The following is a 21,738-nucleotide window of genomic DNA, read 5'->3' as shown; positions in this document are numbered from 1 at the left end:
GTGTTCGGACTTTTCACACCGTATTGTGAGGTACGTAAGCCCCTGGTGTATTAGTCGTACCAAGGTTTACGGTTGCAAGGCGTCATTAATGAACACATAGATATATATAACAAGAATGCAATAATAGTCGTAATGTCATGCATTGTTTATTGAAAAATTGCGTTAAAGCAGAGTGATACAGATAGTGCGATAAGCAAAGAGTAGGACTATGTCCCTTCCAAGGGCAAGCTGAGGAATGATATTAAATCAAATATTTCGCTCGTTACTGTAATCAACCTGGGAATTCCGTGGTATGACGTAGTTGTCTGCTTCCTTGGTTGCTACATCATGTGTTCGGCAATAGTGCTGCCGGACAGTGTTTTCAGAGATTAAGGTCCTGAAAAAAAGAAAAATAACCAAACGAGAAGCCCCTAGTGCGGTTTAAGCCGCGTCTTGGGGCGTGCCGCAGTTGTGCCCCCCTCCCCACATGTGCCCATGGTATTTTGAATGCGTAATTATGTATGCACGGCACGAGTTTCGTTGTTGGGCTAGGATTGGGGTGGCCGCCGTATTGCTACGCGATCTCAGATCGCGCCAGGCGGTCTATTTGCCGATAGCCCCAAGCGCGCTTGAAGGTGTCCGGGCTTTGAAGCGCCGAACTGGTTGATTGCCTTGAGAGGCAGCTTTGCACTTCTGCTGCGAGGGCCGCGGTGTGCTCCTCTGTTCAGATAGAGCGCTATGTGTTTCCATTGACTGTAATAACTCCGCGAGGTCCTGGCATCTTGAGCTTGAGGTATGCATAATGCGGTACCGCATTGAATCTAGCATATGCGGTTCGCCCGAGCAGCGCGTGATAACCACTGCGGAACGGGACTATATCAAAGATTAACTCTTCGCTTCGGAAATTATCCGAGGATCCGAAGACCACTTCCAGTGTAATTGAGCCTGTGCAATGGGCCTCCACACCTGGAATGACGCCTTTAAAGGTCGTTTTTGTGGGTTTGATCCTTGAGGGGTCTATACCCATTTTGCGCACTGTGTCCTGATAAAGCAGGTTCAGGCTGCTGCCGCCATCCATAAGGACTCGAGTGAGGTGGAATCCGTCAATGATTGGGTCTAGGACGAGTGCGGCGAATCCTCCATGATGGATACTAGTAGGATGGTCCCTGCGATCGAAGGTGATCAGACAGGAGGACCAAGGGTTGAATTTTGGGGCTACTGGCTCCAACGCATATACGTCCCTGAGCACATGCTTCCGCTCCCTCTTGGGGATGTGGGTTGCGTATATCATGTTCACCGTCCGCACTTGTCGGGGGAACCTCTTCTGTCCTCCGGTGTGCGGCTGCCGGGGCTCCTCCTCGACATCGCTATGCGGCCGCTTGTCCTTGTTTTTGGCAATTAACTTGCCGGCCTGCTTGAACACCCAACAATCCCTGTTGGTGTGATTTGCTGGTTTGTCTGGGGTTCCGTGTATTTGACACGAGCGATCGAGTATACATTCCAAGCTGGATGGACCCGGCGTACTTTGTTTGAATGGCTTTTTCCGTTGACCGGGTTTAGAGCCTTTGAATCCGGCATTGACTGCCGTATCCTCAGTGTTTTCGCTGTTAATACGGCGCTTATGTTTGTTGCGACGTGACCTACTATTGCCGTCCTTGGTATCCGGGGTACCATGGTTCTTTGATATGTTATTACTGCGAGCCAGCTAGCTGTCTTCTCCCACGCAAAAGCGGGTCATGAGCGTCGTGAGAGCTGCCAAGATTTTGGCTTTTCCTAACCAAGGTGCCGGGCTAGCCACTCATCTCGGATGTTGTGTTTGAAAGCCGCTAAGGCCTCTGCATCCGGACAGTCGACGATCTGATTTTTCTTTGTAAGGAACCGAGTCCAGAATTGCTTGGCCGACTCTTCTGGCTGCTGAATTATGTGGCTCAAGTCATCGGCGTTTTGTGGTCACACATAAGTGCCCTGAAAGTTGTCGAGGAATGCGGCTTTCAGATCTTCCCAACAGCTAATGGAGTCCGCTGGCAAGCTGTTAAGCCAATGCCGCGCTGGTCCTTTGAGCTTTAGTGGGAGGTATTTAATGGCGTGTAAGTCATCACCGTGGGCCATGTGGATGTGGAGGAGGAAATCCTCGATCCATACTACGGGATCTGTTGTGCCGTCGTATGATTCAGTATTTATAGGTTTGAAACCTTCTGGGAATTGATGTTCCATTATTTCGTCTGTGAAGCATAAGGGGTGTGCGGCGCCTCTGTATTGGGCTATATCGCGACGCAGCTCGAATGGGTCTCACCCGCTGTGTTCGGCCCGGCCGGATTTGCTTTTACTGTATCCGGCGTGACGTCTATCGTCTCACAGAGTGGTGCGCCCTCGTGATCCATAGATCGATCTTGCATCCTTTGCTTTGTCCTCCAATATGTCTCGCAGGTCTGGTGTATCTCCCCGTGTCTTTTTATTTGAATGGCGTCTGGGTGGAGGCTGAGCTTTTGGCTGGAATGCCTCTCTATCGCGGCCACGAGGTGGCCGATCAGCCATATCATACGCTTCTTCCTCCAGTCGGGGTAGTAACCTGCACTTTGGGTAATTCTTGGAGGGGCGCTCGAGTTTATATTCCTCGGCCGCGAGGACTTCAGTCCATCTGTCAGCTAGCAGATCTTGATCAGCTTGAAGCTGTTGCTGCCTTTTCTTCAGGCTATTTGTCGTGGCCATAAGCCAGCGCTTGAAGCGCTCTTGCTCGACGGGATCCTCTGGTACGGCGAATTCATCGTCGCCGAGGCTTGCCTCGTCTTCGGAGGGGGGCATGTAATTGTCATCCTCCTCCTCTCCGTCTGCCGCTCTCTCAAGAGAGTTGGCTCCTTCATCCTCCTACTCTAAATCTTGCTGGAGGGGATTGTTGTTGTCTTTGGCACTATCTGGAGTGTTATTATCTCATGTGCCGGTATCACCACTTTTGCTTTGGTGGGACTTAGAGTGGCGCCGCTGACGTCGGCACTTGGGTTGCTTCTTGGAGGGGTCATCCTCCGCTATCTCGTCGCCATTGCCTTCGTTGGGTGTATCCACCATGTATATGTCATATGACGAGGTGGCTTTCCAGTGCCCTATAGGCGTTGGTTCATGTTCGTCTCCTACATCCTCGTCCATACCGTCGATGTCTTCGGAGTCGAAGTCGAGCATGTCGGTTAAATCATCGACAGTGGCTACAAAGTGGGTGGTGGGTGGGCGTCGAATTTCTTCGTCGTCCGCATCCCAATCCTGTTGGCCATAATCCGGCCAGGGCTCTCCTGACAAAAAGACAGACCTTAGTGAATTCAAAATGTCGCCGAAGGGCGAGTGCTGAAAGATATCCGCGGCGGTGAATTCCATGATCGGCGCCCAATTCGATTCGATTGGAGGGGGTGCGGGCGGTTCGGAGTCTGAAAAAGAGTCTGGCACCTTGGAGTCACGGGCTGCGCAGAGGATTAGGCTGGTGTTCGGCTCGATCGCCATTGAGACTGCAGCCCCTGAGGCGGTGTCTAGCCACCCGTCCTCAATTGGCGCAGTTGGCTCCGAGCTAAGGGTCGGAGCTGACGCGGGCGCGGCCTCTAGGGTACTATTCGGCGGCAGAGCTAGGTCATACCCATCGTGACAGTGCGGCGCGCCCGGCTGTGGCTCGAATCTGTCAAAGATCAAGTCTCCGCAGATGTCGGCTGTGTAGTTCAAACTTTCAAATCTGACCTAATGGCCAGGGGCGTAGCTTTCAATCTGCTACAGATGGCCAAGCGAATTAGCCCGCAGTGCAAAGCCGCCGAATACGAAGATTTGTCCGGGGAGAAAAGTCTTACCCTGGACCGCATCGCTATTGATGATAGTAGGAGCCATCAAGCCTAACGGCGACGACACAGAGGAACTCTCAATGAAAGCACCAATGTCGGTGTCAAGACCGGCGGATCTCGGGTAGGGGGTCCCGAACTGTGCGTCTAGGCCGGATGGTAACAGGAGGCAGGGGACACAATGTTTTACCCAGGTTCGGGCCCTCTTGATGGACGTAAAACCCTATGTCCTGCTTGATTGATATTGATGATATGGGTAGTACAAGACTAGATCTACCACGAGATCAGAGAGGCTAAACCCTAGAAGCTAGCCTATGGTATGATTGTATGTTGTGGTTGTTGTCCTACGGACTAAAACCCTTCGGTTTATATAGACACCGGAGAGGGTTAGGGTTACACAAGGTCGGTTACAAAGGAGGAGATATCCATATCTGTATTGCCTAGCTTGCCTTCCACGCCAAGTAGAGTCGCATCCGGACACGAGACGAAGTCTTCAATCTTGTATCTTCATAGTCCAACAGTCCGACCAAAGGATATAGTCCGGCTGTACGGAGACCCCCTAATCCAGGACTCCCTCAGACTCCATTAAGAAGAACAGAAGAAGTACTAGTGGCCAGAAGTTGTTTCATCCAAAGGATCCATTTCTCATTGAAACCTTTATGTCTCAGGATTTGAAAGATTGCTTCATGCTCCACAGAGTCAAAAGCCTTCTCAAAGTCAAGCTTGAGAATTACAATTGGCCTCTTGGACTGATGGCATTGGTGCAGGTACTCCAAGGTCCAAGCAATACAATCCTGGATTATTCTTCTCTTTATGAAACCATATTGATTCTTATGAATACATTGCATTATCACCTCTTGGAACCTGTTGGCAGCCATTTTGGAAAGAAATTTTAGACCCATACCAGTGAGAGAAATAGGCTTGTAATCACCTACTTCCTCATGTGTGAGCTTTTTGGGCACCAGGGTGATAAAAGAACTATTGATATTCTCCAAGACAGCAGTACCCTCATGGAAAGGCTGAGCTAATTCATAGAATTCCTGTGAAATTATATGCCAACATTTCTTGAAATACAAACCATTAAATTCATCAGGCCCTGGGCTTTGTCCACAGGCATGTGTTTGACCACCTTATCCATTTCCTCCTTTTCAAAAGGCTTGGTGAGCAAGTCAAGGCCCTCCACAGGGGAAATAAGTGAAGATAAATCAAAACCCATCACAATCCCTCTTGAGGTGCCCATTCTATTTTTAAAACAACTCCAAATGACTCCAGCCATTTGGGAGTGATCAGAGACCATAGAACCATCAGTTAACTTAAGACTAGCAATGGAGTTCCTCTTGTGCCTCTCAGTGGCCATGGCATGGAAAAATTTGGTATTTTCCCCTCCAACCTTGAAGTACCTGATAGTGCATCTCTTTTTCCAATAAAGAAATTGCAGATGCAAAAGCTTTTCCAAGTGGCTCTTGACAATTCTTCTGAAGTTAATCTCCTTCCTAAACAGAGGCCTCCACTCCTCCAACTCATCCAAGAGGAAAACAACATGATTACTTTTGCTAATCAGCAAGTTTAACTTGGAGACATTCATTTACCACCTTTTGAGGCACATTCTCAAAGATTTGAATTTATCTGCAATCCTAGCAGTGATGTGCCCCTTCCCAGAAGGTTTTTGCCAGGATGATTCAACACATTCCATGAAACCCTCCAACTCCATCCAATAATTCTCAAACCTAAAAAGATTTGACTTTGGGATGGAAGTCTTAATAGAAACCATACATGGGACATGATCAGATGCAGTCCTGGCCAAGGGCAGCACCTCGGTCATGGGGTAGTCTATAATCCAGTCCACTGAAGTGAAGAACCAATCTAATTGCTCAAGAAGTGGGTTATCTTGCATATTAGACCAGGTGAAAGACCTGCCTTTGATGGGCAGTTCAAGGAGGCCCAAGTGCCCAATTATCTCATTGAAGATAAACATGTCATTTATATCCCCACCGGGTAAATTCCTATTGTCCATGGACCTTATGAAATTAAAGTCACCTAACAGTAACCAGTTCTCATCAACAGGAATACACAAGTTATAAAGCCAAGTAACAAAGTTATCTCTGGCTTCACCCTAGCAAGGGCCATAAACAACAACCAAAGTCCAGTTTTCATTATTTTGTCTAGAAACAAACTGAATAACCACAGCAAATTGTTGCACTTCAATTAGAGTTCCAATAAAAATAGATGAGTTCCAGACCACAAGAATACCACCAGAAGCTCCCATGGAAGGAGAGCAAGCACAAGAATCAAACCTTTTAGGGTAGAAACTTTTAAGTGACCTAGAGTCAAAAGATGAGCACTTAGTTTCTTGCAAACAAGCTATAGAACAGTGGCTTTCCTCAACTTTCTGCCTGACAGCCCTCTGCCTAGCTTCAGAATTTAAACCTCTCACATTCCAGCATAACACATTCCAATTTCTACAAAGAATACTCATTAAAGCATAATATAATAACAGCCATAAACCACATGGCACACAATGCCACATGTCCAAAAGAGCATATAATAGTCTGTCCCAACATTAATACATAAAGAGTTTCATGACAAAGCATCCAGCAAAAGGACAGGTAACTAGCAAACTTATGGGCTTGCCAGACCCAAGAAGACATGGCCATACTAATCATCAGAATTAGTGGAGACAGTAGCTGGTGGGTCCACCATAAGTGCATCCACAAAAAGAAGAGTGGCACCAATTTCCAGCTCCCTACCAATTTCTTGCAGGCGATTGACAGGCGTAGCAGGAGGGATCCCTTCTGAAGCAGGATCATCAGGCATCTGGGCAGTGAAAGGCTTGGCTCTGGGCTTCTTCCTCTTGGGCTGTAAAGTGAGCTCCTGGAAGGTGGGCTTGAACCCATCATGCTGGACTGAGCTCCTGGTGCACCGCCTAACAGAAGTGTCCACAATTGGAGTTGGCGCCAAAGTTTCGCAGGGCCTCCTGACTTTAGCAACCACGGCCGCAGGTGAGATTGCCTTCACGGGTGTTTCTTCAACCTCGTGAGAGAACAAAGCCCTGGCAACTGGCCTCACTGGCTCCTGGTCCTTCCAGGTGAGTAATGGCAGGTCCATGTCTTGGAAAGCAAAATCCCAGCTTCTCTTTGACAGAACAATTGGAGACAGAGGCTGCAACAGAATGGGCTTTGGAACAGAAAAAATAGTAGGTGCTTGCAGAAGGTTTTCAAAAGTTCTCTTCCAAACCATTTCAGGGGGCAGAGGAGGCCCATAGGGAACCGCTGGCAAAGCAACAACATTTCTGACAACAGGGGGCTGATAAACAACGATGGCCCACTGGTTGGCTGCCTCCACATCATCAATCAGAGGAGCATTTGGAGCCTCAGGCAGATCATCATCAATCAAGATAACAGGAGAAGCGGGCGCCTGTTGGACAGCATCAGAGCTAGGCTGAGCAGAGAGGTCGACCACCACTGACTCCTGGTCTTGCGCAGGCTGCTCCTCGGGATCCACAGGCTCATTCCAATTGCCCCAGTTATCATCGGTCATCGCTTTGATCACCGGTTCTGGAGGGGGAGGGGACTACATTCCAACCCAAAGCAGGAAAAGCTGGCAAGTTGAATGAAGGCAATTCAAGGAAAGGAACCCCAGGAACAGGGTGAGGATTGCCATTAATGGGCATCCAGTCTTCATCCTGCGGCATCTTCTTAGCAAAGTTTGCACCCAGAATATACAGGGGTGCAGTCCAAGAAACTCTGGCACCACCCCAAGCCAGAAAGTCCATGAACACCACATCGCGAGGCACAAGCATACCCAGGAACATAAGCAACACTTGGCGAAAACCCTGAACACCATGGAAAGAATCCCCCTCATCATGCTTCATAAAACGCACAAAACAATCATTCCCCGGTGGTTGAGGCAGTAGTTGTAGCAACGAGAACCTGGCAGCAGAATCTCGAAGCTCAAACAGTCCAACCGAACGAATCCAAGGCTGCGCAGACCTGACTAACACTCCGTGCGCTTGAAGCCACTGCACCACCTCCTCTCTAGCAGCACCAATCTCATCAGGCTGGCGGATAGGCATTACCTCAGCAAGCATGAACTCTTCATGACGGCGCACAATTGGGGTATGTGGCATCACAAAAGTCCTCGGCAGACGATCTTCCCCGCCATCAATGATGTGATGTCCAGCTGGTACGTACAGCAGAGGGTCCAGGTGGAAGTTGGCCATCGGAATGGAGTAGTTTTCCTCCACCTACACGAGTGTAATGGTGGAGGAGGGGTTGCGGGCGGCGAGGTCGATGGAGTCCTGGGGTCGGTGCTGATGGAACTGGACGAGGAAGTAAATGCGGAAGTGGAAGGGAGGTCCGCGTTTGGTAAAAGCGTTGTCAGAGAGATATTCCCCCAGCGCGCCTCGGAAGTTGCAGCGTTAGCGGGTTTAGCTTGCCAAACAAGACCCAAAATCCGAGCAAATATGTTACAATCCTTCTTGACATGACTGATCCGAAGGCAAGAAATGCACCAGAGCTTAGATGTGCAAGCAGAAGAAAAATGACCCTTTTTAAACATTTCTGACACATATGAATTTCCTCAACCATTCCAGAAATCAAATTATCAAAATCATCTGCAGCTTGCTGAGAGGAGGGGATTTCCAATCGCCCCACAGAATACTCCGGCTCAGCCCGGTCTACTGGCCCAACAGAGGTGGCAGGATGGCCTTGGCCCGTGGCACGTGCAGAAGATGGCCCATCAAGGCTTTACACATCCACATTCAAAGAACCCGAATTCCCACCCGAGAAGGATGGCGTACGATCAGCCGACGATAGGAGATCTTGAACTATACCAAAAGATATGGACGGCCTCGCCGACGTCCACAGGAGATTCGCCGGCAAGGTTGGACAGATGACTACCCGCTCATGAGGAGGAATCGAATAACCCGCATCTTTAGTTGTTTGAATGCAATTTTCCGAGGCCGGATAACGATAACCCCGACAAGCAGTGTAATTTTGAAAGGCTGCAAACGATAACTTCTTGCCAACCGGACGAGAAGATTTGAATGATGATTTAGATGGCTTAGAATGCATGGCCAACAAACCAAGAGCAGCACGCCGTTTTGAGGGACTAACAAGGATCAACTCAACATCACATTCTAACTTCCAGATCTTAAACTCACGACTCCAATTAGGACCACCGTTACTCCAAAGATGAAAGTAACATTTGAAATGATCACAAGCAAAAGATCTAAGACTAAGAATGATCATGGCTACTGCCTTGCAAGAGACTTGGAAACCAAATACCTTATCCTTGATCAAGAAAACCATGAGATCAATACCCGAGCCGCCAATGGCCGCCTCCAAAGCCGCTGCCACCAAATCTTCATTCAAACAAAAATTATGACATCCAAAGGAGACCACCATGGTGAAGATATCTGAGTCATCCATGGGGTGCACCGAAAAGCCCATAGATTGAAAATCCTATCCGCGAAAACCAAACACTTGGAGAAATCCAAGCCAAGGGTGGAACCATCATTGGAACCCATAGGAGATGGGTATGAACGTGTAGATCCTGAGACGTCGGAGAGATCTAGTGGAGAGAAACTAGAATTTGGTGGCTAGTGGAGGAGATCGCTGAAGGGGCGTGGAGATCGCCGGGGTGGGGGTGGGAGAGTCATCCCATTTTTAGTTCAGTATTATTTTGTTACGCTGCAATGGTGCCTAGTTTTTGTAATCTGCTTCTTTGTTGCGCTTTATAATCACTGGTGGTGAACTTCGATGCCCAGTGGATGTAATATACCATAAATCCTTTATTGTATAGTGTAGGTTTATTCTAAGTTACTATCTCATAATTTCTTTATTGTATAGAGTATGTTTGTTCTTAATTCCTACTAGTTACTACCATCATTCGCTATCTGAAAAAAATCTGATGTAGTCGATCGGGCCGAAACATTCACCTCTAACGGGCCTGCTTTTTAGCGGGCCACAATTGGGCCGGCCTGCAACTTTCTTGGGCCTAAAAGGCCATTGGGGACTTCACACTTTGCGCAAAGCCCACAACTTACTCGGGCCTATATTTGGCCCAAATTTTAGTTGGGCCTTTAGTGGACCCAGCGCTTAGTTGGGCCCATGTAGCTTTGGGCCATTGACAGGATGAATATTCTGCTGGCCTGTTATGGCCCAGAAGAAACCATGGGCCTTTAGCAGGCCGAAATGCATGTTGGGCCTCAATTTTCACTAGTCGTCGACGGGCCTTCAGCAGGCTGAAATGTAGACTGGGCCTTTTTTGGCCCAGTTATATGATGGGCCATTACCAGGCCGAAACATATCTCGGGCCTTAGTTGTCCCACTGATATCATGGGCCTTTAAGAGGCCGAAAGCTTAGTACAAGAATCAACGGGCCAAATTATATGACAGGGCTTTAACAGGCCCAAAGTCACGTTGTGCTGAACGGTTGCCGCCTTTATCATGGGCCGTTAGTGGGTCGGATGTCGCGTCGGACCATATATGGCCCATGGGCAGCACGGGCCATTCCCACACCGAAAGACACACCGGGCTGAAATGGGCCCATGTCTACATCGGGCCTCTAACATGCCAAAAGTCACTGGGCCATAATTGGGCCCAAATATTCGATGAACAATTAACGGGCCAGATGTGGCTTCGAGCCATAAATGGGCCATGTTTAAACAGGCTGTTATTGGGCTGGCCCACTAGTACCTGAGTAAGTACTACAGGCCTTTGACTGGGCCAGCCTTTTTAACCTATATGGGCTTCTGTTGGGCCCTGCCACGTGTCGATGTATCATAGGCATGTCTCCTCCATTGGACGGACGACATCTGGCCCACCGAGGAGCAGACACGTGTTTCCTCCAGCCAATGATGATTTTACACGTGGAAAATCCCCCTTAGTCCAGGCTGTTAACGGGTTATTGGATCCAAACTGGAACCCGATAGCTTAACGGTGACCCATTACGGTGCATGCCACATGTCAGTTACCCTTGACGAAAGCATTTCCATGACGCGCCATTTATCGTCATGGAAGTGGAAACTTCTGTGATGATAATTTTGGCAATGTCATGGAACACTTCTACGATAGCACAGGTATGGCTACCTTGATTATGTCATAAAATCATCATGGATGTACATGCATGAAAAAAAACGTGACCTACTGTGATAAACAAATATCATCACGGAAGCGTATTTTTTTGTAGTGTTATGACTAATGTTGAGTCCACGGATTATACGCCCTCTCACCTTTCCACCATTGCTAGCCTCTCTAGTACCGTAAAACTTTCGCTGGTGCATAAACCCTCCTTATACCTTCCTCAAAATAGCCACCATACCTACCTATCATGGCATTTCCATAGTCATTCTGAGATATATTGCCATGCAACTTCCATCATCATCATATACATGACTTGAGCGTTCATTGTCATATTGCTTTGCATAATTGTAAGATAGCTAGCATGATATTTTCATGGCTTGTCTATTTTCTGATATCTTAGCTATGCTAGATCATTGCACATCATGGTACACTGCCAGAGGCATTAATATGGAGTCATCATGTATTAGTTTTATCGAGTTGTAAGTAAATAAAAGTATTATGATCATCATTACATTAGAGCATTACCCGAGTGATGAAAGGATGATGGAGACTGTGATTCCCCCACAAGTCAGGATGAGACTCTAAACAAAAAATAAAAATAAAAATAAAAAATAGGCCAAAAAGAACCGAACAAAAAAAATGATGAGACAAAAGAGAGGGGGGGCAATGTTACTATCCTTTTACCACACTTGTGCTTCAGAGTAGCACCATGTTCTTCATATAAAAAGTCACTTAAGTTATCACTTTCATATACTAGTGGGAAATTTTTATTATAAAACTTGGCTTGTATATTCCAATGATGGGCTTCCTCAAATGCCCGAAGTCTTTACGAGCAAGCAAGTTGGATGCACACCCACTTATTTTTCAGTTTGAGCTTTTATACACTTATAGCTCTTAGTGCATCCGTTGCATGGCAATCCCTACTCCTCGCATTGATATTGATTGATGGGCATCTCCATAACCCAATGATCCGCCTAGTTGATGTGAGACTTTCTTCTTTCTCCTATTGATCCCTACCACCGCATTCTATTCCACCCATAGTGCTATATCCATGGGTCACGCTCTTATATTGAGTGAAGTTGAAAATGCTGAGGCGCGTTAGAAGTATGATCCAATTGCCTGGTTTGACACCAAGGTGCTCATGATTTATACTTTATGCAGGGAAGACTGAGTGTGTCATGCTTACCACAATTAAGTGTATAGAGGCTATTTCCTTTAGCTCCACTGTTATCGAAGGCAATGATGAATTACATGCATGTCTTGCATTATTCTTTTGATGTCAAATTAATAGACTATTGCCTTGAATCACTCATGTCTTAATATTCATGCCATGATTAGATTACATGATCAAGATTATGCTAGGTAGCATTCCACATCAAACATTATCTTTTTTATCATTTACCTACTCGAGGACGAGTAGGAATTAAGCTTGGGGATGCTGATACATCTTCGTCGTATATATAATTTTTGATTGTTTCATGCCAATATTCACAACTTTTACATACTTTTGGCAACAATTTATATTATTTTCTTGGACTAACATATTGATCTAGTGCCCTGTGCCAGTTCCTGTTTGTTGCATGTTTTTTGTTTCACAAAATATCCATATCAAACAAAGTCCAAATGCGATAAAAATTTACGGAGATTTTTTTGGAATATATGTGATTCTTAGGAAGAAGAATCGGCATAAGGGGTGGCCCACAGACCCCACAAGCTCAAAGGGTGCGCCATACACTTGTGGCCACCTTGAAGGTTGGTTGGTGGTGTCCTTCGGTCGCAAGGAAGCTAATATCCGGAAGAAAATTGTGTTAAAATTTCAGCCCAATCGGAGTTACGGATCTTCGGTAATTTAAGAAATGGTGAAAGGCTAGAAAGAAGGGTCGTGAAATAGAAGAGAAACAGAGAGAGTGATCCAATCTCGGATGGGCTCTCGCCCCTCCGCCACCATGGAGGCCATGGTCCAGAGGGGAAACCCTCCTGACATCTAGGGGGAGGTCAAGGAAGAATAAGAATAAGGAGGAGGAGGGGAGCTCTCTCTCCCCCTCTCTCCCGGTGGCGCCGAAGTGCCGCCGGGGCGAGGATCGTGATGATGATCTACACCAACAACCTTGCTACCGTCAACACCAACTTTCTCCCCTCTATGCAGTGGTGTAACACCTCTTCTCCCCATTGTAATCTCTACTTAAACATGGTGCTCAAAACTATATATTATTATCCAATGATATGTGGTTTCCTATGATGTTTGAGTAAATCAATTTTGTCCTATGGGTTTATTGATGATTGTGATTGGTTTGAGTTGTATGTTTTATTTTGGTGCTTTCCTATGGTGCCCTCCGTGTCGCGCAAGAATGATGGGTCCCCGCTGTAGGGTGTTGCAATACGTTCATGATTCTCTTATAGTGGGTGGCGTGAGTGACTAAAACGCATACCTAAGTAAGGGGGTTGTTGTGTATGGGAGTAAAGAGGACTTGATACTTAATTCTATGGTTGGGTTTTACCTTAGTAATCTTTTGTAGTTGTAGATGATTGCTAGAGTTTCAATCATAAGTGCATACAATCCAAGTAGAGAAAGTATGTTAGCTCATGCCTCTCCCTAATATAAAATTGAAATAATGATTATCGGTCTAGTTATCGATTGCCTAGGGACAAATAACTTTCTTGTGTGGCTAAAACCTTTCTACTAAACAACTAACTTTATTATCTTGCAAATTACTCATAGTTTATTCTCGCTAAGTACTTCTAGTTTTATTCTTGCAAACCTATCCTATCACACCTCCAAAATAGTTTCATAGTTGTTGTAGGTAAAGCGAACGCTAAGTGCACATAGCGTTGTATCGGTGGTCCATAGAACTTGAAGGGAATATAAATTCTACCTTTAGCTCCTCGTTGGGTTCGACACTCTTACTTGTCGATAAAGGCTACAATTGATCCCCTATACTTGTGGGTTATCAATAGGCACCTCTTCTTCCTATCAATTTTAGATGTGTATATACTTGAGAATCAATAGAAACCAGAGTTGATCGTCCATGCACTTCATTTCAATCTCATTTTTCTCTAACGACAACATGCTAGCTTCGACATTTATATATCGGTCTCCATCGGCCCATCCCACTAGCATCATTAGTCGCATGTACTACAATAAAAACGCCTTATCAACCACTCATTTTCTTATGACAATTTATAGGATGTGAGCTAAAAGTGGTTCCAAATATGGAATGATTTGAGTTTACATATTTTTGATCTAAAAAAGTACATCTCAAATGCACAATTATACACATCATGCCAAAATTTGGCTAAGTGTGCCTAACAGAAAAAATTGTGTGCTATTTCTCCACTAATAGCGTGCTATAGCATATGATGAGAGATCACGCCAAAGTTTTGTAATTTTGCTCGCTATAGCGCTATTCACAAAATAGCATGCCATATCACGGTAAAACAGGATAGCGTGTAGCGGCCTATTTTTTGGCAGCACATTAGCCCGAATAGGCAAAATACCTTATTCTCCACCTGAAGCGCTCCCAGGCCCTAGCTCTACACTTATCCATTCTCCACCCAACCACAAACTCTTGTGTTGTGGTGGCAGCGGCTCTTCCTTCCTCCAGTTCGACTAGTCTTCTTTCGTTCCTCGCCATCCTTCCCCCGTTCCTCGTCGGTCTTCCCTCATTCGCAGCGGCAAGATGTCGCAACCAACTGCACCACCAACTAGTGAGGCGACGGTCAAGTTCTTTGTGCTTGCAGATCCATGATGTGTGGATGTTTGCTAGATGTTCGTGTGTTTTGTCCGGCTGCATTGCAAACTTCAACTTGCAAGTTATTCATGTTAACTCCTAATCCGATTGTACGTCACTTTCTTAACTAGCTAGCTACTTGGAGTACTTACATGGCCAGCAGGAAGAGAGTATTACTTATTAATGGAAATCCCGGCGGCACCTGATTCTCAAGAAGTATTTTTGTGTGTGTTATTATTGATGTTAGGCTTCTTTATTATTTACCAATATACTTTATTCGTGTTTAAAGCCTTTATTTTTGGGTTATATGTAGCAAATTATTTTTAAAAGGTTAGTTGAATTATAGCACACTATCATGTGTAGGAAATTATTTTTGAGGCTGTCACTAACTCTCTTAGCATGTTATTTTTTCGTTGAGTGCCCTGCACTAAAATAACTGTATTATACAGAAAAATATGTTTGAACCATTTATCTTCTTTTGTGCAGGATACATTTTTGGTGGATTTTGTTAAACTACATTTTTTGTATAGGATACATTTAATCATCATTTTGCACCATATGTGAACACCATTTTTTCATCATATTGAAAGCCCGCTTGATTCCCTTCTTGCTCTGCACAAAAAATTTAACAGATGCAAAACCACGACAACATCCCATCTCCCATGTTTTACCAACACCATACCAAAGTACATTAATGATCCAACATCACAAGTTCCCAGCAAGTGTACCACCTACTTAAGTAGCAAGCCAAAAAACACATGACACCCATGAACTTGCCAACAATGGGCCAATTCAGCAATAGAACATCACGTCCTTGATGTTATCCCTAATCCTAGGGAGGTGACGGAATGTCACAGGAGGACCACCAGCTCCTGCACCGGTGGCGACTCACTCCCGAGAACCACTGTTGATGATCGAGGCGCTGTCCAAGACCTCCGATGGCACATCGTAATACCTTGAGCGGAACGCGACCAAGTGAGCATAGTAGGAAGGAGGAACTGTGAAGAAAGGACTCAAGCATTAGTACCATAGAAGATAATTACATACCATTGTGCTCTTTTTTACAAGAAAATTTGAGATGAACTTGGACAGGAAACTCACCAACAGAGGCATACTGAGTGCATTGAGCGTATCTGCATTTACAAGCAAAGATACCACATCAGAGTTAGTCTAGCTAGCAAAATAGGAGTCAACATGATAGATGAACCTGAATCAGAAAAAAGAGAAAGAGGGAGATGTGTCGAGCTTATGTGTAGCACATGTTATTGGTGATCTGCTGCAACCCATCGGTCGTGAAATGGTTTTTATCGAAGAGGACATGGTTGTGAGTTGGTTTGCTTGTGCCCTGAAAAGAACATGCAAATGCTCACAATCAGTCAATGCAACACAAAGTGTATGTCCCAACCGGTAGCGAAAGAAATGGGTGACACTGTACTTGATCTCGGCATGGCTAGAAAGGTAGAAATCTAACTCAGACGGATGGTATATGTTGGTATCGACCACGGTTCCAGCAAGCATCATCGAGAGAATAGTGACAATCAAACACAATGGCAAATGCAGATGCTATTAAATTAGAATGTGTTGTGTATTTATACTATGTGTTTGTGTGTGTGTGTGTGTGTGTGTGTGTGTGTGTGTTCATGTGTGTGTGTGTGAGGCACACTTACTAGGAAGGATGTTTCCACTTTTGTCATTTTTTTCGTGCACCTCAGGGAAGAGCCTTGTGTGATGCCTTTTCTAGAAAACCACAAATGTCACAGGGGGGTTGATAATCCTCCTGCAAAGATGCACACACATTTTGCTAGAAAAAAGGAACACTGTTAATAACCAAAAAAGAATTAAAGCAAAATTAGACAAGGAAAGAACATGATGAATTGAAGGTATCACCTTCCTGATGGCATCCAATTCATACATCAGAACTTGGGTGAACTGCCCTTCAGTCATACTGTCCCTACATAGAAAACAAAAGTGATTTAGCAAAGTCGCCGCTAATAATGAATGATAACACCATACTTAGAAGTTGGAAGCACTTACATGTAGAATATGATCCTGCTAGGTTTATGACTGGTCTTCTTAGAGAATGACAGTAGTAACTCCTTGCAAAAAATGTAATGGTTTTAAAACCCACCGCGACTCATGACAAAATTTGTATTGAGGCATGAGGCTTGACCAAATAGCTACAAGATGGCACCATAGCTTGCAAGTCTTGCTCGTCAGGATGGAAGAAAATCATGACATCATTTGCAAAAAAGAGAGACAATGGATGTCACATGCCTAGTGGTTGGACACTAGAGGATGCCGGGGCAGATGGAAAGCCACACCCTGGAATTGAGGGCAACAATGACAAGGACGAAGAGCATGGTTGAGAGGGGCTCACCATGCCATAGACCATGCGCATGCTCTACGGGTGGTCCAGGGTTCCCGTTGATGTGCACTCTTGTAGGGGAAGTCAAGAGGAGAATGGAGAGTGGAGAATGGAGACTTAGGGGCACCACTTTTTCCTAAAGCCGAGGTGTTGCAAGATCCCCAATATGAAGGGCCATGACACCAAATCAAATGCACGCACGATCTCGAGATTGAGGAAGACACACGGGTTCTTGAGGTTATGTAGTTGTCTCACAGTTTGTTGAACCAGCATGAAGTCTTCATGCACGCCACGGCTGGCGATGAACGAGCTTTGGCTGGTAGAACCTATGTCTCCAAACCTAGGGGCAAGCCACAGGGAGAGAACTTTGGTGATTATATTCGCTAGGGGATGGATCAGACTTATGGCCCGATAGTTAAAATGTGATGATATGTTAGGTGTCTTGGGTAGTAAAGTAAATGTTGCTACATTCAGCTTGTGGTAGCCATGTCCATTCATCTGGAATAGCTTATGGAAAGCATCACATATGTCACCTTTGACAACGATCCAGAGTGCACGCAGAAACTCAAAGTTTTTCCCATTCACTCCTCGCACCTTGCTAGCGGACAACCGCTACATCGTATCCCAAATTGCAGCTCCAGTGGACGGCACACCAAGGGCGGTGAGGTCAAAAGATGGGTGGCCAATTGCATGGATATCAATGTAGAGATCACGATCCTCATTGGAGCCTGGAATGGTGGAGAAGTGGTGGAAGGCCACCTGGATCATGCCAACATAATCATAAATGCAATCACCATCAGCTTGAAGGTAGAAGACATAATTTTCCTGTTGTCCATGAGTTGCATGGATTTTTAGGAAAAAGGTTCTCATCTCGCTGCCATGAAGGAGGCAAACCGTGTGCGTTGGCGTGTGATCGATCGCTTAAGGGACGCCAAGCCAAGATATGTGCACTTGGTTTTACACCATAGCCATGCTTCTGTGGCCAAGAAAGGATACACATCTTGAGCAGCATCAAGGCGGACAACGATCTTGCGAGCAAGAAGCAGATGCAAGGAGATGTCACCAATAGATCTCATGCCCTAGATCTACAGGCAACGAGCAGTGGTCTCAAGCCTTGCATAGTTGTGCATGAATGGCCTAGGGTCTAGCTTAACGTTAGGCATCTGAGACAACCTGGTGGAATCCTTCCATCTCGGTCCAGTACCTCTTAGAGTGGAAAGACAACCACCCGTGGGCGCGCGGTGCACAATCAATCATGAGGGGGCTATGATCCAAGGTAAACCAAAGCCAAACACCAAAGGATGTAGTGCATACCGTCCCAGAATGCATAGCACGCGACCATTGTGTACCAACATCAAACGCTCCGCTCATTAGACCATGTGTGTCTCCAGCCATGGTGGTAGATATCGCGTAGTTCAAGATCTGCGGTGAAGTAGCGGAAACGGTGCATAATGAGTCGATTGAGTCGGTTATTATTCTTGTCTTCTACGAAAAGGATCATGTTGCAATTCCCCTATGATCCAAGGGCCCACGCATGTAGCATGTTCATCCTGCAACTCCGACAGGAAACCGATCTTTGCCTGGTCTTCCCGGGGTCCATAAAATCCAGTAATGCACAAATGATGGTTTTCGACAAGGGGATAAATGAGAGCATTGATGTGGTGAGTACCATGATAGGGTTAAAAAGAGCGATGGAAGTACGCTGCCAAGTCAGGATAATTCCTTCTCAGGTACCATTTGCGGGTAGGAATAAGAAATCTAGGAAGAGAAGTTCAAGCATTCGAAAACAATGTCCAATGAGACCAGAAGAAGTTTAGCTTCTAGAAGGCACATAATGCATGGGGATGCAACGAAGATCATGTTGCACACAACAATGCGTTTAGCAAGGCTGTTTAGGCCACGTACGTTGTAAAACACTATCTTGAGGTTGCAAAGATGGGGGTCCACAATGCACACCGTAACACATGCTCAAATCTCTATGAGGCATGCCTAAATAGGCAGCAGGATTGAGGCAAGGAGATCAGCCACGTTCATCGAAATCTACAAATCAAAGAAGTTGTATATGCCTGGGCAACATTGCTGACCAGTGGTCTCTCAAACAACCTATTGTACTACTCAATGGTCACGTGATACTGGCTCATCATCTTCAAGAATGCCAAGACATGTTAGATTAACATGCTTGGCCTTGGCCTTGGAATTGAGCCCGCAATCCGCTTTGGCGATGCGGCCACTCCACCACGATGTAAAATTTGGCAGAAGCTCAAGTCACCGCCGGTGAGCCACATGTATGAAGAGGGTGGGTGCAACTGGGCTTGCATGCCATTAACAAATGTTCACAAATGCCCAGGAGAGGATGTGCTACTTTCAATTTTCCCTAGTGTTTTTAAAGGAAAGTGTATAAACCATATTTATTGTTCTCCAAACTCATCAACATGTTTTCTCCTTCTTTAAAGGTTTTTCTCATATAAGTTATCAATAAGAAAATAATCATTATGTGTTGCGTCATTTTCTTTGTATTATTGTCCCACTGGATTTAAAGATTTTTAGCAACATATATGCACTATTTTTCTCATATTTTTACCCACATGATTTTCGAAGGAGATTATGAAGATTATACAAAGGATCTCCCTACATGGAAGATGAATATACATAGGCCCATGAGGGGCATTTGCGAGCCATGCACTTGCATAGGGCCCCCAAAATTCTGGGGCCCCCAATCGGGAGATGAAACTAGTAAAATCACTAGATTGACTAAAAATGTAAAATCACTAGATTGGCTAAAAATGTAAAATCGCTAGAGAAAGAAGGAGCCTACAAGTTCATGTTTCATCCCCCACACAACGCTCGTAGCTTCGTCGCCGCCTCCATTCAAGGATTAGATGGACAAGGGTGCCTAGGGTTCCATTTACCCTCCGGCCACTCCAGTAGCTCGTCCTGTTTAGTTCTGCCACATCCCAGACTTCCGCCACCAAGCCCGGCATCTTCCCTGTCTTCTCCGGCCTTGTCCCCATCTTCCCACCCCATCTTGGACCCCCCCCCCATCTAGTGCCCTGGTCTCCCCCGCTCCAACTCAGTGTCCCCTCTGTCTGAAGTGATAGCTACGTAGTTGGCTTCCCTTTGCCTTGAGTTAGTAACCTATCCACCCTCCTCCTTTAACCCTCCCTCCCATACCTTGATTGTTTATGTTATTTATTTCTTCTAATTTTCTATATCTATAATTGTGCATGATGTATATAGTGATTATATGCTTCTAGTGCAAGTTTTGTTTGAGAATTTTGAAGATTAATTGCTTTGGAGTGTATATTGTGATTTTATACCGCAAATGGATTTTGTTCGCAAGGTGTTTGTGAGAATTCTTGTGTGAAAAAATATATGCTTTACTTATATTCTATAGAAATTGATAACTAAAACTCGAGCGGTCACAATAAGTGTGATTTATTGATCATGCCTGACAATTGATAAACGACTGACAAGTGTCCTCTACAATCGATCACTATCGGCATGAGGCCAGGCACTAGAGGAGGGTGCACTCAGCACTTCAACCTTCCTATCGACCCGACTTGGATTCAAATACTTCTATAGTTATTGATGACCCACAAGTATAGGGAATCAATCGTAGTCCTTTGGATAAGTAAGAGTGTCCAACCCAACGAGGAGCAGAAGGAAATGACAAGCGGTTTCCAGCAAGGTAATTTCTACAAGCACTGAAATTGTTGGTAGCAAGTTGTTTGGTAGCAAGATAATTTGTAAAAAGTGAGAAGTAGAAATAGCAACAATAGGTGCAGCAAGATAGCCCAATCCTTTTGTGGCAAAGGATAGGCCAGAATGGTCTCTTATAATAAGCAAAGTGTTCTCGAGGACACACGGGAATTCCATCTAGTCACTTTCATCATGTTAGTTTGATTAGCGTTCACTACTTTGATAATTTGATATGTGGGTGGACCGGTGCTTGGGTTCTGTTCTTACTTGAAACAACCTCCCACTTATGATTAACCCCTCTAGCAAGCATCCGCAACTACGAAAGAAGAATTAAGATAAAATCTAACCATAGCATTAAACGTGTGGATCCAAATCAACCCCTTAAGAAGTAGCGCATAAACTAGGGTTAAGCTTCTGTCACTCTAGCAACCCATCATCTAATAAATACTCCACAATGCATTCCGTTAGGACCAAAGATGGTGAAGTGTCATGTATTTGATGTTCACACGACACCACTAAGGGAATTGCAACGTGCATATCATCAAAATATCAAATGAATATCAAATTCACATGATTACTTATGACAAGGTTTCTCCCATGTCCTCAAGAACAGAAGTAACTAATCACAAAGCATATTCATGTTCAAGATCAGAGGGGTATTAAATAGCATAATGGATCTGAATATATAATCTTCCACCAAATAAACCAACTAGCATCAACTACAAGATGTAATCAACACTACTAGCAACCCACAAGTACCAATCTAAGGTTTTGATACAAAGATTGAATACAAGAGATGATCTAGGATTTGAGATGAGATGGTGATGGTGAAGATGTTGATGAAGATTGGCCCTCCCATGATGAGAGGGTTGTTGGTGATGATGATTGCTTCGATTTCCACCTCCCAGAGGGAAGTATCCCCGGTGGAATCGCTCCGGCGGAGAGCAAAAGTGCTCCTTGCCAGGTTCCGCCTCGAGACGGTGGCGCTCCATCCCGAAAGCCCTCCAGTCATTTTTTTTCTAGGTCAAATAGCACTATATACCAGAAGATGGTCACCAGAAGTGGGCCAGGGG

This window comes from Triticum aestivum, chromosome 2A, assembly GCF_018294505.1.
Source record: "Triticum aestivum cultivar Chinese Spring chromosome 2A, IWGSC CS RefSeq v2.1, whole genome shotgun sequence".
Classification (NCBI taxonomy): domain Eukaryota; kingdom Viridiplantae; phylum Streptophyta; class Magnoliopsida; order Poales; family Poaceae; genus Triticum; species Triticum aestivum.
Note: the sequence above shows the minus strand (reverse complement) of the source record.